We start from the raw sequence: 17,067 nt of genomic DNA on the forward strand, positions 1-17,067 counted from the left end.
CCTACTTATACCACCTAGAATTTCTCCTGAACCTGCAGAGAATTTTTATTTCAGTTAATTCCACTATGCCTTCCACTATGAAAGGCCCCTTATTCAAAGCCCCTTGAATAAAAGTCTCTTGCAATACCTCTGTACATTCACTCACATTGTTCTCTGTATTTCATCCCCAGTGACTTTTTTGACTACTCTCCTCCGTTCTAGTTTTCTTTGAAAACCCACCAGCCTACACACTTACCTTTTCCCCCATATATTTCTACTTCCTAGTCCTAATGGAAACCTTAATTAATGTCCTTACGTTAATTAACATTTACTAATGTGCTGGCATAACTATATGCCTGGCACTGTGCTGATTCTCCTTTGAAGTGTTCTTGCCTTTAATAAGTTCAGCCTGGAGTTTAAGAGAGATAAGTGAAGAAAACAATTATTGCTTCTCTATAAGAATAACAATTGCTGGGGGCGCCTGGGTGGCTCAGTTGGTTGAGCATCCGACTTCAGCTCAGGTCATGATCTTGCGGTCTGTGAGTTCGAGCCCCGCGTCGGGCTCTGCTGATCGCTCAGAGCCTGGACCCTGTTTTCCAATTCTGTGTCTCCCTCTCTCTCTGCCCCTCCCCCACTCATGCTCGCTCTCTCTCTCTCTCTCTCTCTCTCTCCCTCTGTCAAAAATAAACAAACATTAAAAAAAATTTTTTTTAAAAACCTAGATGCCTTCCATTTCATAAAAAAAGAAAAACAATTGCTGAAAAAACAGAATTTTATCTTTATTTTTTCTTTATTGAACCCAGATCTCCTACGTGGGAAAAAGAATAACTTAATTTGATTGGTCAGACCCTCCCATTCATTGTGCAAACTACAAGTGCCTGGAATTATTAACTCTATAAAATATTTAAGTCCTCTTTTCCCCGCCCAAGCTCAGGAGCAATGACTCTCTTTCACCCTCTGTGGTTCTGTTCCCATGAAACAATGACATTCACAGCAGAGCCCAGGGATTATCCCCTAGAGTATGGAAAAAAAATATTAGAATTTAACAATTTTCTTTAACCATAAAGTAAGCATATATAACTGACTATAAGCAGTAGACAAATATTCTGAGGCAAAGTGTGAGTTTGATGTTGAGAGAGGCGCATATCATTGCCTTCATGAGTTCTGGATATTTCATTTGCCAGTTAAGTGTATTGACCAATTCACACTACCTTAAGTAACATATTCAGTGTGCTTTACAAATAGACAAGAGCTGATCATAAAAAATTTCATGGCAAAATATTTTTAAAAGTTGGCAAACATAAAGACTTACCGTGTACTTTGGTTTTACAAAAAGACAAATGTTCCATATAAACTTTTTTGTAATGACAAAGATTTATCAGCAGTATGTAAACTAGCAAATGTTTTAAAATATGTATTTCTTAATCTGTCTTTTCAGAATAGGGTAGTTACGTTTTAATGAGTATCAAAATAACTATCTTTTTGAAATGAACTAATGTGGAGAATATTTTGAAAACTATTGGAAATATTTTCATCTAATGTAATTTTGTGTGTGTGCAAATGTGCTATGATCCCTACAAGCTCAAGGTATCACACTTTAAAAACTTAGAAACAATTTCCTCGTTTGTTTAAAAAATCTCACAAAAAAAGGGTTTGAGCAGATTAGACCATTTTTCCTTTTAAATATAAAAAAATGGAATGCCTTCCAATTAGTTTCCCAGAACTAATTACTCAGAAAAGATAACATTTTACTGATAAAATCTGTACTAAAAACTTCGCATAATAAAAATGAAAAATGAGAATGTGGGGGTGCCTGGCTGGCTCAGTCAGAAGAGCATGCAGCTCTTGATCTTGGGGTTGTGAGTTCAAGCCCCACACTGGGTGTAGAGATTGCTTAAATAAATAAATATTTAAAAAGAAAAAGAAAAAGGAGTAATGTGGTTTACTAATAAGCACAACCAAGATGCACCTCTTCCACTTGAAATTTCGAATCTTTGAAAGTATCTTTTTCAAATATAATAGCATTAAAAACAATATACTGATATAAATTTGCCTTAGCACCGGACCTTCAAATCACTACATCACAAATACTAAATCATGCTTTTCAAAATAGTAATGCTTATTGAATTCTGTACCACTAATAATAAAATGGAAATCATTTTTAGAAATATTGGTTATCATTTTTAATTTTTTGTATATTGTAGATTTTACATAGTAAATTACAGCACATTTATGTAATATATAAATAAATATGCAACCACTGGTGACAGATGTTCACATGTTTTTTACTGATAAGATTGTATATACTGATACAGAGTCACATCTAAATGCCCATAATTTGTCTCACTTTCCTAAATTTGACTTCAGGGGGCTTTAAGCTGCAGTTTCTATGCATATTTCAACTAGGCACAGTCTGCTAAGAATGAAACAGGTTCACCTTCTCCATTTCATACATGCTGCCTTCAATTTGAGATGGAGGTAGGAGTTCCATTAAGTTTCCCATTTAGACTCATTACAGAAAGCCTTAGATAAAGCTGATACTTGGTTCTTCATTTGATTGTCCACTTTTTAGCAAATACTAATGGCCACAACCCTGGAGCAGAAGAGGAGCAAGAGGTAAGATTCCAGTACCAAGCCCCATACAGGATGCCTAAGAAGTATATCAGGGTACCTGGGTGGCTCAGTCAGTTAAGTGTCCGACTCTTGACCTCAGCTCAGGTCTTGATCTCAGGGTCATGAGTTCAAGTCCCACATTGGGTTCTGTGCTGGGAACCTTCTTAAATAAAGCCTACTTAAAAAAAAAAAAGAAGAAGAAGAGGTATCTCCTAAACACCTGGCAAACAAGGGGAGTGGGGAGAAAGAGTGTTAGGGAAAGAAGTGATGATATGTCAAGTGGGTCGCAAGAGGAAAATAGTTAAGAACTACAAGGAGAGAAGCCTAGACAGAATAAGTAAGTGTAAAAGCATAAAGAAGCAAGGCATAGTTTTATTACTTTATTATATTGTATTTGTATAACATACATAGGTATATTATACTGAGATACATATACTTATGTACAATAATATACATATTTACATATAAACATATAAATACTATGTTATGCTTATGTATTACTTATATATTTATATGTTCTATGTAAATATTGCATCACAATATATATATACAGTTGGTCATCAAACAACATAAATTTGAACTGCATAGGTTCATTTATACATGATTTTTTTCAATATACAATTGAATATTCAATATACAATATTCAATATACAATACTATATGAACGTATATATGAATGAATATTCATATATTCATTCATATATTCATTCATATACATATGAATGTATATTCATTCTATATGAATGAATATGTATATATGAATATACAATATTCAATATACAATACTATAAGTGTATTTTCATTTTCTTACGATTTTCTTGACATTTTCCTTTCTCTAGCTTATTTTATTGTAAGAATATAGTACACAATAAATATTAGCATGCAAAATATGTGTTAATCAACTGTTTATATTATCAGTAAAGCTTCCAGTCAACAGTAGACATTAGTAGTAAATTTTGGGGAATCAAAAGTTATACATGGATTTTTCAACTGCATGAGGATCAGTGTCCCTGACCCCCATACTGTTCAAGAGTCAACTCAAAATAATTCATCTCTTCAAACTGAACTATAGTTTCAATGCAACCAAAATCAAAGTCCTAATAAGTTTTCCTAAAGAAATTGATGAAATTTTCCAAAAACTAAAATGGAAATGGGAAGACCAAGAATAGCCAAAACTATCTTGAAGAAAAACAAAATGAAGTATTTAAAAATTAAAGAATTAAGGACATTATTTCTTAATGTCTGAAGGCATTAGCAAAAATATAGATAAATGCACCAAAGAAACTGATTAGAGTCTAGAAACAGACCCACACATGGGTATTTCATTTGTGACAAAGTTGGTACTGCAGAAGAGGGGAGAAAAAACAATCTAAGGTAGGTCAAGTATTAATCACCATGAAAAAAATACAGAAAGAAAGAATACAAGAATAAAAGGAAGGAGGTGAGAGAGAGAGAAAAGAAAAGAAAACCTGACTTGTATCTCACACCACACACAAAAAAATCAGTTACAGGTGAACTGTTGATCTCAATGTCAAAGGAAAAACAATTACAAGATAATACAAGAGAATATTTTCATGCGGCTGAGGAAGAAGCTCTTCAAAACAATGCAAAGAGCAATAACCATAAAGAAAAAAGTTTGATACATTAAACTACACTAAATTTAATAACTTTTGCTTATCAAAAGATGTCATACATAAGATATTTGGGAGAAAATATTTGCAACATGTATAGTATAACTGACAAAGAGCCTGTAATTAGAATATATATACAAACTTATAGAAATTAGTTAAGAAAAAGTCAAACAATCCAAGAGAAAAATAAGTATTTCACAAAAGACTTTATATGATGGCTAATAAACATTTGGAAGGGAACTCACCCTCATTAGTCATCAGGGGAAAAAAGTTAACACCACAAAGAGATACCATTAACACATTTCTTGGATGGTTAAAAATAAAGAGACTGACAATATCAGGTGGCAAGGATGTGGAGTAACTAGAATTCTTATACAGAATATAAATTGGTCTATCTTCTTTGAAAACCTGTTTGGTATTATGTACTGAAGTTGAGCATATATATAATTATGATCTAGAAATTCCGCTACTAGATATGTCCTCAACAGCATACCTCTACTTCTCTCTTACAAAGACATTTGTGATTACATATGTGATTACAAATTACATTTACGGCCCAACTCAATCCAAGATAATCTCCCCATATCAAAATCCTAATCATTGCATCTGCAAAGTTCATTGCCATATAAGGCAATATAAACTATTACAACCATAAATAATTTTATACTAACAAATTACACAATTTAGATGAAATGGAAAAATTCCTAGAAAGACACAAATTACCAAAACTGATCCAAGAAGAAGAAAGAATAACTGAAAATACCTATAACAAGAAATTGAATTTGTAGTTAAAACTCTTCCTAAAAAGAAAAACCCAGGCCCATATTGTTTCACTGGTGAATTCTACCAAATACTTAAAAGAAGAAATTATAACAATCTTTCACAAACTCTTTCAGGAAAAAAAAGTGGGAGGAGGAGGTAGAGGAAGGAAACTTCCCAAGATATTCTATGAGGTCAGTTTTATGTTCATACCAAAGACAGACAGACATCACAAGATGAGAAAACAACAGATTACCATCCCTAATGAATACAGAGGCAAAAATCCTCAACAAAATATGAGGAAACCATATCCAGCAACAGACAAAAAAGGACCATGTGCTATGACGGAGTGGGATTTTCCCATCTGAAAATCAATTAATGTAATAAGCCATATTAATAAATACGTCCAATCAAGAAAAATCACACGATCATTTCAAAAGATGCAGAAAATGTATTTGACAAAATCTAAAATGCATTTTTGTTTTTTGAGAGAGAGAAAGCTGGGGAGAGGGGCAGAGGTTGAGAGAATCTTAAGCAGGCTGCACGCTCAACACAGAGCATGATGCGGGGCTCGATCCCAAGACCCTGGGATCATGACCTGAGTAAAAATCAATTTGGGTACTCAACCGACTAAGCCACCCAGGAGCCCCTAAAATGCATTCTTTTTAAAAAAAATTTTTTTTTCAACGTTTATTTATTTTTGGGACAGAGAGAGACAGAGCATGAACGGGGGAGGGTCAGAGAGAGAGGGAGACACAGAATCGGAAACAGGCTCCAGGCTCTGAGCCATCAGCTCAGAGCCTGACGCGGGGCTCGAACTCACGGACCGCGAGATCGTGACCTGGCTGAAGTCGGACGCTTAACCGACTGCGCCACCCAGGCGCCCCTAAAATGCATTCTTAATAAAAACTCTGAACAAACTAGGAATAGAAAGGAACTTACCTAACAACACACTTCGATGGCGAAAGACTAAGTGCTTTCCCCCTAAGATTGGTAAGACAAATGTTCACTCTCACTACTTTTAATCAACATTGGACTGTAGGTTATATCCAATGCAGTCCAACAAGAAAACGAAATAAGAAGTATCCACATTTAAAAGAAAGTGGTAAAACTAGTCTTTATGTGCAGGCATTAAAATCCTGTACACTAAAACTAATAAACAAGCTCAATGGAGTATCAGGATACAAGAACAAAATACAAAAATATCTTTTGTAGAGTGTCTGACTGGCTCAGTAGGTTGGGCATCTGACTCTTGATTTCAACTCAGGTCATGATCCCAGGGGTGTGGAATTGAGCCCTGTTTTTTATAAAAAGATAAAAACGTAAAAAAAGTTTTTAAATCTTTTGCATTTCTGTATAACAGTAATGAAAATAATTATATATGAAATAGCACCAAAATAAAAAATACTTAGAAATAAATTTAATAGAAGGAATGTAGTAATATTAACAGAAGAAACAATAAACAGAAGAAATATTAAGACTTGTACACTAAAAACTGCAAAACATTTCTGAATGAAATTAAAGAAGATCTAAATTCATGATAAATATTTCATATTCATGGATGGAAAGATTCAATACTGTTAATATATCCATTCTCAAAGTAATCTAGAGTCAAAAAATAAACCAACCACTAACTAACTTAATCAAGAAAAGAGGATAAAACACAATTAAGAGGTTCTGGTCCATGATGGTGACCTATAGGAAGAAAACCTTGAAAAACTCACTTCCTCCACAGAACACGCAAAATTACACCTATTAATAGAACAATTCCTCTTGAAGAAAATCTGAGGGCTGACTGAACAGCTTCTGAAAACCAAAGACAGAGAGAAGAGCAGGAAAACAGCAAGAGAAACAGAGCCACGGTAACAAAGGGGAAGTCCAAACCCCAGGATACTGCAAATGGCAGTAGGAAGGGATAATACTGAGGAACCTGGAACAGATTCCCGTTCTTAGGCACAGAAAAAAAGCTGCAGTTTAAAAGAGCAACTAGTATATAAAAGAGACAACAAAGCCTAGACCACAGCAGTGTCCAGACATGATAATGGGTAGGTCTAGTTGTCACAGCAAACTTGTGATCTCAGCAAGCCCTTGGTCTACAAGACCACTCTAGCCCCAATTGCACTGGGGCACAGCAAAACAAAACAAAACAAAACAAAACAAAACAAAACAAAACAAAAACAAAACAAAACAAAACAAAACAGGATTTAAAAGAGCCAAGGAGCTCTCTCCCCCTCCAACTTAAAAGCCCACAACAAAGAAGGGTCTGGACACCATAACTAGTGGATCCTGATGCCATAACTGGCAGTCCCACTTGTCACAGTGAGCCTGTGACCTCAGCAAGGCCAGGATCTGAAAGCCCACCTGAGCCCTGATTGTACTGGGGCACGGTGGCAGAGGGGGGGGTGGGGGAAGCTATGGTTTAAAAGGACCAAGGGGCTGTGGGGATGATCTCTTCCTCTCCCCCTTAAAATCCCAGATGGATAGAAAATTAGGTAGGTTGTATATTTGGGACCTTTCTTGCTTCTTGAGATAGGCCTTAATTGCAATGTATTTTCCTCTTAGGACTGCCTTTGCTGCATCTCAAGAGGATTGGACAGTCATGTTTTCCTTTTCATTTGCCTCCATGTATTTTTAAATTTCTTCTTCAATTTCGTGGTTAACCCATTCATTCTTTAGTAGGATGTTCTTTAACCTCCACGTATTTGAGGGCCTTCCAAATTTTTTCTTGTGGTTGATTTCAAGTTTCATACCATTGCAATCCGAAAATATGCATGGTTATGATCTCAATATTTTTGTACCTGTTGAGGGGTATGACCCAACATGTGATCTATTCTGGAGCCTGTTCTATGTGCACTCGAGAAGAATGTGTATTCTGCTGCTTTAGGTTAAAATGTTCTGAATGTATCTGTTAAGTCAATCTGGTCCAATGTGTCATTCAGAGCCATTGTTTGCTTGTTGATTTTCTGCTTAGATGATCTGTCCATTGTTGTAAGTGGAGTATTAAAATCTGCCACAATTATGGTATTATCAATAAGTTTGCTTATGTTTGTGATTAATTGATTTATATATTTAGGTTCTTTCAGGGGACATAAATATTTACAATTGTTAGCTCTTCTTCATGGATAGACCCCTTAATTCTGATACAGTGATCTTCTTCATCTCTTATAGTCTTTGTTTTAAAATCTAGCTTGTCTGATATAAGTATGGTTCCTCTGGCTTTCTTTTTATTTATTTATTTATTTATTTATTTATTTATTTATTTATATATGAAATTTATTGTCAAATTGGTTTCCATACAACACCCAGTGCTCATCCCAAAAGGTGCCCTCCTCAGTACCCATCACCCACCCTCTCCTCCCTCCCACCCCCCATCAACCCTTAGTTTGTTCTCAGTTCTCAACAGTCTCTTATGCTTTGGCTCTCTCCCACTCTAACCTCTTTTTTTTTTTTTTTTGTTCCCCTCCCCCATGGGTTTCTCTTAAGTTTCTCAGGATCCACATAAGAGTGAAACCATATGGTATCTGTCTTTCTCTGTATGGCTTATTTCACTTAGCATCACACTCTCCAGTTCCATCCACGTTGCTACAAAAGGCCATATTTCATTTTTTCTCATTGCCATGTAGTACTCCATTGTGTATATAAACCACAATTTCTTTATCCATTCATCAGTTGATGGACATTTAGGCTCTTTCCATAATTTGGCTATTGTTGAGAGTGCTGCTATGAACATTGGGGTACAAGTGCCCCTATGCATCAGTACTCCTGTGTCCCTTGGATAAATTCCTAGCAGTGCTATTGCTGGGTCATAGGGTAGGTCTATTTTTAATTTTCTGAGGAATCTCCACACTGCTTTCCAGAGCGGCTGCACCAATTTGCATTCCCACCAACAGTGCAAGAGGGTTCCCGTTTCTCCACATCCTCTCCCGCATCTATAGTCTCCTGATTTGTTCATTTTGGCCACTCTGACTGGCGTGAGGTGATATCTGAGTGTGGTTTTGATTTGTATTTCCCTGATAAGGAGCGACACTGAACAGCTTTTCATGTGCCTGTTGGCCATCCGGATGTCTTCTTTAGAGAAGTGTCTATTCATGTTTTCTGCCCATTTCTTCACTGGGTTATTTGCTTTTCGGGTGTGGAGTTTGGTGAGCTCTTTATAGATTTTGGATACTAGCCCTTTGTCCGATATGTCATTTGCAAATATCTTTTCCCATTCCGTTGGTTGCCTTTTAGTTTTGTTGGTTGTTTCCTTTGCTGTGCAGAAGCTTTTGATCTTCATAAGGTCCCAGTAATTCACTTTTGCTTTTAATTCCCTTGCCTTTGGGGATGTGTCGAGTAAGAGATTGCTACGGCTGAGGTCAGAGAGGTCTTTTCCTGCTTTCTCCTCTAAGGTTTTGATGGTTTCCTGTCTCACATTCAGGTCCTTTATCCATTTTGAGTTTATTTTTGTGAATGGTGTGAGAAAGTGGTCTAGTTTCATTCCTCTGCATGTTGCTGTCCAGTTCTCCCAGCACCATTTGTTAAAGAGACTGTCTTTTTTCCATTGGATGTTCTTTCCTGCTTTGTCAAAGATTAGTTGGCCATACGTTTGTGGGTCTAGTTCTGGGGTTTCTATTCTATTCCATTGGTCTATGTGTCTGTTTTTGTGCCAATACCATGCTGTCTTGATGATGACAGCTTTGTAGTAGAGGCTAAAGTCTGGGATTGTGATGCCTCCTGCTTTGGTCTTCTTCTTCAAAATTACTTTGGCTATTCGGGGCCTTTTGTGGTTCCATATGAATTTTAGGATTGCTTGTTCTAGTTTCAAGAAGAATGCTGGTGCAATTTTGATTGGGATTGCATTGAATGTGTAGATAGCTTTGGGTACTATTGACATTTTGATAATATTTATTCTTCCAATCCATGAGCAGGGAATGTCTTTCCATTTCTTTAAATCTTCTTCAATTACCTTCATAAGCTTTCTATAGTTTTCGGCATACAGATCCTTTACATCTTTGGTTAGATTTATTCCTAAGTATTTTATGCTTCTTGGTGCAATTGTGAATGGGATCAGTTTCTTTGTCTTTCTGTTGCTTCATTGTTAGTGTATAAGAATGCAACTGATTTCTGTACATTGATTTTGTATCCTGCAACTTTGCTGAATTCATGTATCAGTTCTAGCAGACTTTTGGTGGAGTCTATCGGATTTTCCATGTATAATATCATGTCATCTGCAAAGAGCGAAAGCTTGACTTCATCTTTGCCAATTTTGACGCCTTTGATTTCCTTTTGTTGTCTGATTGCTGATGCTAGAACTTCCAGCACTATGTTAAACAACAGCGGTGAGAGTGGGCATCCCTGTCGTGTTCCTGATCTCAGGGAAAAAGCTCTCAGTTTTTCCCCGTTGAGGATGATGTTAGCTGTGGGCTTTTCATAAATGGCTTTTATGATCTTTAAGTATGTTCCTTCTATCCCGACTTTCTCAAGAGTTTTTATTAAGAAAGGGTGCTGGATTTTGTCAAAGGCCTTTTCTGCATCGATTGACAGGATCATATGGTTCTTATCTTTTTTTTTGTTAATGTGATGTATCACGTTGATTGATTTGCGAATGTTGAACCAGCCCTGCATCCCAGGAATGAATCCCACTTGATCATGGTGAATAATTCTTTTTATATGCCGTTGAATTCGATTTGCTAGTATCTTATTGAGAATTTTTGCATCCATATTCATCAGGGATATTGGCCTGTAGTTCTCTTTTTTTACTGGGTCTCTGTCTGGTTTAGGAATCAAAGTAATACTGGCTTCATAGAATGAGTCTGGAAGTTTTCCTTCCCTTTCTATTTCTTGGAATAGCTTGAGAAGGATAGGTATTATCTCTGCTTTAAACGTCTGGTAGAACTCCCCTGGGAAGCCATCTGGTCCTGGACTCTTATTTGTTGGGAGATTTTTGACAACCGATTCAATTTCTTCGCTGGTGATGGGTCTGTTCAAGCTTTCTATTTCCTCCTGATTGAGTTTTGGAAGAGTGTGGGTGTTCAGGAATTTGTCCATTTCTTCCAGGTTGTCCAATTTGTTGGCATATAATTTTTCATAGTATTCCCTGATAATTGTTTGTATCTCTGAGGGATTGGTTGTAATAATTCCATTTTCATTCATGATTTTATCTATTTGGGTCATCTCCCTTTTCTTTTTGAGAAGCCTGGCTAGAGGTTTGTCAATTTTGTTTATTTTTTCAAAAAACCAGCTCTTGGTTTCGTTTATCTGCTCTACAGTTTTTTTAGATTCTATATTGTTTATTTCTGCTCTGATCTTTATTATTTCTCTTCTTCTGCTGGGTTTAGGCTGCCTTTGCTGTTCTGCTTCTAGTTCCTTTAGGTGTGCTGTTAGATTTTGTATTTGGGATTTTTCTTGTTTCTTGAGATAGGCCTGGATTGCAATGTATTTTCCTCTCAGGACTGCCTTTGCTGCGTCCCAAAGCGTTTGGGTTGTTGTATTTTCATTTTCGTTTGTTTCCATATATTTTTTAATTTCTTCTCTAATTGCCTGGTTGACCCACTCATTCGTTAGTAGGGTGTTCTTTAACCTCCATGCTTTTGGAGGTTTTCCAGACTTTTTTCTGTGGTTGATTTCAAGCTTCATAGCATTGTAGTCTGAAAGTATGCATGGTATGATTTCAATTCTTGTAAACTTATGAAGGGCTGTTTTGTGACCCAGTATATGATCTATCTTGGAGAATGTTCCATGTGCACTCGAGAAGAAAGTATATTCTGTTGCTTTGGGATGCAGAGTTCTAAATATATCTGTCAAGTCCATCTGATCCAATGTCTCATTCAGGGCCCTTGTTTCTTTATTGACCGTGTGTCTAGATGATCTATCCATTTCTGTAAGTGGGGTGTTAAAGTCCCCTGCAATTACCACATTCTTATCAATAAGGTTGCTTACGTTTATGAGTAATTGTTTTATATATTTGGGCGCTTCGGTATTCGGCGCATAGACATTTATAATTGTTAGCTCTTCCTGATGGATAGACCCTGTCACTATTATATAATGTCCTTCTTCATCTCTTGTTACAGCCTTTAATTTAAAGTCTAGTTTGTCTGATATAAGGATGGCTACTCCAGCTTTCTTTTGGCTTCCAGTAGCATGATAAATAGATCTCCATCCCCTCACTCTCAATCTAAAGGTGTCCTCAGGTCTAAAATGAGTCTCTTGTAGACAGCAAATAGATGGGTCTTGTTTTTTTATCCATTCTGATACCCTATGTCTTTTGGTTGGCACATTTAATCCATTTACATTCAGTGTTATTATAGAAAGATATGGGTTTAGAGTCATTGTGATGTCTGTATGTTTTATGCTGGTAGTGATGTCTCTGGTACTTTGTCTCACAGGGTCCCCCTTAGGGTCTCTTGGAGGGCTGGTTTAGTGGTGACAAATTCCTTCAGTTTTTGTTTGTTTGGGAAGACCTTTATCTCTCCTTCTATTCTAAATGACAGACTTGCTGGATAAAGGATTCTCGGCTGCATATTTTTTCTGTCTAGCACACTGAAAATCTCGTGCCAATTCTTTCTGGCCTGCCAAGTTTCAAAAGAGAGATCAGTCACGAGTCTTATAGGTCTCCCTTTATATGTGAGGGCACGTTTACCCCTTGCTGCTTTCAGAATTTTCTCTTTATCCTTGTATTTTGCCAGTTTCACTATGATATGTCGTGCAGAAGATCGATTCAAGTTACGTCTGAAGGGAGTTCTCTGTGCCTCTTGGATTTCAATGCCTTTTTCCTTCCCCACTTCAGGGAAGTTCTCAGCTATTATTTCTTCAAGTACCCCTTCAGCACCTTTCCCTCTCTCTTCCTCCTCTGGGATACCAATTATGCGTAGATTATTTCTTTTTAGTGTATCACTTAGTTCTCTAATTTTCCCCTCATACTCCTGGATTTTTTTATCTCTCTTTTTCTCAGCTTCCTCTTTTTCCATAACTTTATCTTCTAGTTCACCTATTCTCTCCTCTGCCTCTTCAATCCGAGCTGTGGTGGTTTCCATTTTGTTATGCATTTCGTTTAAAGCGTTTTTCAGCTCCTCCTGACTGTTCCTTAGTCCCTTGATCTCTGTAGCAAGAGATTCTCTGCTGTCAGCTATACTGTTTTCAAGCCCAGCGATTAATTTTATGACTATTATTCTAAATTCACTTTCTGTTATATTATTTAAATCCTTTTTGATCAGCTCATTAGCTGTTGTTATTTCCTGGAGATTCTTCTGAGGGGAATTCTTCCGCTTGGTCATTTTGGATAGTCCCTGGCGTGGTGAGGACCTGCAGGGCTCTTCCCCTGTGCTGTGGTGTATAACTGGAGTTGGTGGGCGGAGCCGCAGTCAGACCTGATGTCTGCTCCCAGCCCACCGCTGGGGCCACAGTCAGACTGGTGCGTGCCTTCTCTTCCCCTCTCCTAGGGGCGGGATTCACTGTGGGGTGGGGTGGCCTGTCTGGGCTACTTGCACAGTGCCAGGCTTGTGATGCTGGGGATCTGGCGTCTTAGCTGGGGTGGGTAGGCAAGGTGCACAGGGGCAGGAGGGGCAGGCTTAGCTTGCTTCTCCTTAGGTGATCCACTTCAGGAGGGGCCCTGTGGCAGCAGGAGGGAGTCAGATCCGCTGCCGGAGGTTTGGCTCCGCAGAAGCGCAGAGTTGGGTGTTTGCGCGGAGCGAGCAAGTTCCCTGGCAGGAACTGGTTCTCTTTGGGATTTGGCTGGGGGATGGGCGGGGGAGATGGCGCTGGCGAGCGCCTTTGTTCCCCACCAAACTGAGCTCTGTCGTCCAGGGGCTCAGCAGCTCTCCTTCCCTTTGTCCTCCAGCCTTCCCACTTTCTGAGCAGAGCTGTTAACTTATGACCTCCCAGACGCTAAGTCGCGCTTGCTGTCGGAACACAGTCCGTCAGGCCCCTCCGCTTTTTGCAAGCCAGACTCCGGGGCTCTGCTTGGCCGGCGAGCCGCCCCTCCGCCCCGGCTCCCTCCCGCCAGTCCGTGGAGCGCGCACCGCCTCGCCGCCCTTCCTACCCTCTTCCGTGGGCCTCTCGTCTGTGCTTGGCTCCGGCGACTCCGTTCTGCTAATCCTCTGGTGGTTTTCTGGGTTATTTAGGCAGGTGTAGGTGGAATCTAGGTGATCAGCAGGACGCGCGGTGAGCCCAGCGTCCTCCTACGCCGCCATCTTCCCTCTCCTCTCAGCCCTCTGGCTTTCTTCTAATGTCCATTAGCATGATAGGTGGTTTTGCGTCCCCTCACTTTCAATCTTCAGGTGTCCTCAGGTCTAAAATTAGTCTCTTATAAGCAACATATAGATGGATCTTGTTTTAAAGGAGCTAGAAAAGGAGCAGCAAATAAAGCCAAAGCCAGGAGAAGAAGGGATATAATAAAGATAAGAGCAGAAATAAATGAAATAAAATCAAAAGAAGAAAAAAAAGAACAGACCAGTGAAACTAAGAGCTGGTTTTTGAAAGAAAAAAAACAATATTCCTGGGATGCAGGACTGGTTCATTATTCACAAATCAATGTGATACACCACATTAATAAAAGAGAAGATAAGAACCATATGATCCTATCAACATTTGATAAAACCCTAGCCATACTTCTCAAAAAGAAAGAGGACCCAAATAGGTAAAATCATGAATGAAAGAGGAGAGATCACAACCAACACCACAGAAATATAAACAATTATTATAGAATACTATTAAAAATTATATACCAACAAGCTGGACGATCTGGAAGAAATGGACAAATTCTTAGACACTCACACACTACCAAAACTCAAACAGGAAGAAATAAATAATTTTAACAGGCCCATAACCAGCAAAGAAATTGAATTTGTTTATCAAAAATCTCCCAATAAGAGTTCTGGGCCAGATAGCTTCCCAGGGGAATTCTTTTTTTTTTTTCCTTTTAAATATATGAAATTTATTGTCAAACTGGTTTCCATACAACACCCAGTGCTCATCCCAAAAGATGCCCTCTTCAATACCCATCACCCACCGACCCCTCCCTCCCACCCCCATCAGCCCTCAGTTTGTTCTCAGTTTTTAAGAGTCTCTTATGCTTTGGCTCTCTCCCACTCTAACCTCTCTTTTTTTTTTTCCTTCCCCTCTCCCATGGGTTCCTGTTAAGTTTCTCAGGATCCACATAAGAGTGAAAACATATGGTATCTGTCTTTCTCTGTATGGCTTATTTCACTCAGCATAACACTCTCCAGTTCCATCCACATTGCTACAAAGGGCCACATTTCATTCTTTCTCATTGCCACTTAGTACTCCATTGTGTATATAAACCACAATTTCTTTATCCATTCATCAGTTGAATTCTATCAGACATTTAAAGCAGAGTTAATATCTATTCTCCTCAAACTGTTCCAAAAAATAGAAATGTAAGAAAAGCTTCCAATCTCATTCTGTGAAGCCAGCATTACCTTGATTCCAAAACCAGACAAATACCCCATTAAAAAGGAGAATTACAGGCCAATAACCCTGATGAAACTGGAGGCAAAAATTCTCAACAAGATACTAGCAATTTAAATTCAACAGTACATTAAAAGAATTATTCACCATGATCCAGTGGGATTTATTCCTGGGCTGCAGGACTGGTTCAATACTCACAAATCAATGTGATATACCACATGACTAAAAGAAAGGATAAGAACCATATAATCCTTTCAACAGATGCAGGAAAAGCATTTAACAAAATACAGCATTGTTTTTTGATAAAAACCCTCAAGAAAGTAGGAATAGAAGGAACATATACGAAAGGCCCATAGCTAAAAACTGAGAGCTTTCCCCCTGAGATCAGGAGCACACAAGGGCATCCAATCTCACCACTGTTCAACAAAGTACTGGATGTCCTAGCCTCAGCAATCAGACAATAAAGAGAAATAAAAGGCATCCAAACTGGCAAGGAAGAAGTCAAGCTTTCACTCTTTGCAGATGACATGATACTCTATGGAAAACCCACAAGACTCCACCAAAAACTGCTAGAGTTTATACAGGAATTCAACAAAGTCGCAGCATATATCATCAATGTACAGACATAGGTTGCATTTCTATACACCAATAATGAAGGGGCAAAAAGAGATATCAAGGAACTGATCCCATTTACAAGTGCATCAAAAACCATTAGATACCGGGGCGCCTGGGTGGCTCAGTCGGTTAAGCGTACAACTTCGGCTCAGGTCATGACCTCACGGTTTGTGAGTTCAAGCCCCGCATCGGGTTCTGTGCTGACAGCTCAGAGCCTGGAGCCTGCTTCACATTCTGTGTCTCCCTCTCTCTCTGCCCCTTCCCTGCTCATGCTCTGTCTCTGTCTCAAAAATAAATAAACATTAAAAAAATTTTTAAAAAGAACATTAGATACTTAGGAATAAACCTAAGCAAAGAGGTAAAAGATCTGTATGCTGAAAACTATAAAAAGCTTATGAAAGAAATTGAAAACACAAAGGAAAAAACATTCCATGCACATAGTTTGGAAGAACAAGTATTGTTAAAATATCTCAAAATATCTCTGCTACCCAAAGCAATCTACACATTCAATGCAATCCCTATAAAATAACACCAGCATTCTTCACAGAGCTAGAACAATTCTAAAATTTTTATGGAAACACAAGATCCCAAATAGTCAAAATAATGTTGAAAAGAAAAGCAAACCTTGAGGCATCACAACCCCAGACTTTAAGCTGTATTACAAAGCTGTAATCATTAAGACAGTATGGTACTGGCACAAAAACAGACACATAAATCAATAGTATACAGAACCCAGAAATGGACCCACAAATATATGGCCAATTAATCTTCAACAAATCAAGAAAGAGTACCCAATGGAAAAAAGATAGTTGCTTCAGCAAATGGTGCTGGGAGAACTGGACAGTGACATCAAGAATGAAACTAGACCACTTTCTTGCAACATATGCCAAAATAAATTAAACATGGATCAAAGACCTTAATGTAAGACAGGAAACCATCAAAATCCTACAGGAGAAAACAGGCAGCAATACCTTTGACCTTGGCTGCAGCAACTTCTTACTTGACATGTCTCTGGAGGCAAGGGAAATAAAAGCAAAAATGAACTATTGGGACCTTATCAAGATAA

General features: G+C 38.1%; 1 protein-coding gene across 4 annotated transcripts in view; it reads right to left on the reverse strand.

Moving 5' to 3' along the window:
• CATSPERT (catsper channel auxiliary subunit tau) overlaps positions 1 to 17,067 on the reverse strand; it is a 182,634-nt gene that overhangs the window by 134,887 nt on the left and 30,680 nt on the right. The gene's annotated exons all lie outside the window — the stretch shown is intronic.

This window comes from Puma concolor, chromosome C1, assembly GCF_028749965.1.
Source record: "Puma concolor isolate L17-30 chromosome C1, mPumCon1.1.hap2, whole genome shotgun sequence".
NCBI classification, from domain to species: domain Eukaryota; kingdom Metazoa; phylum Chordata; class Mammalia; order Carnivora; family Felidae; genus Puma; species Puma concolor.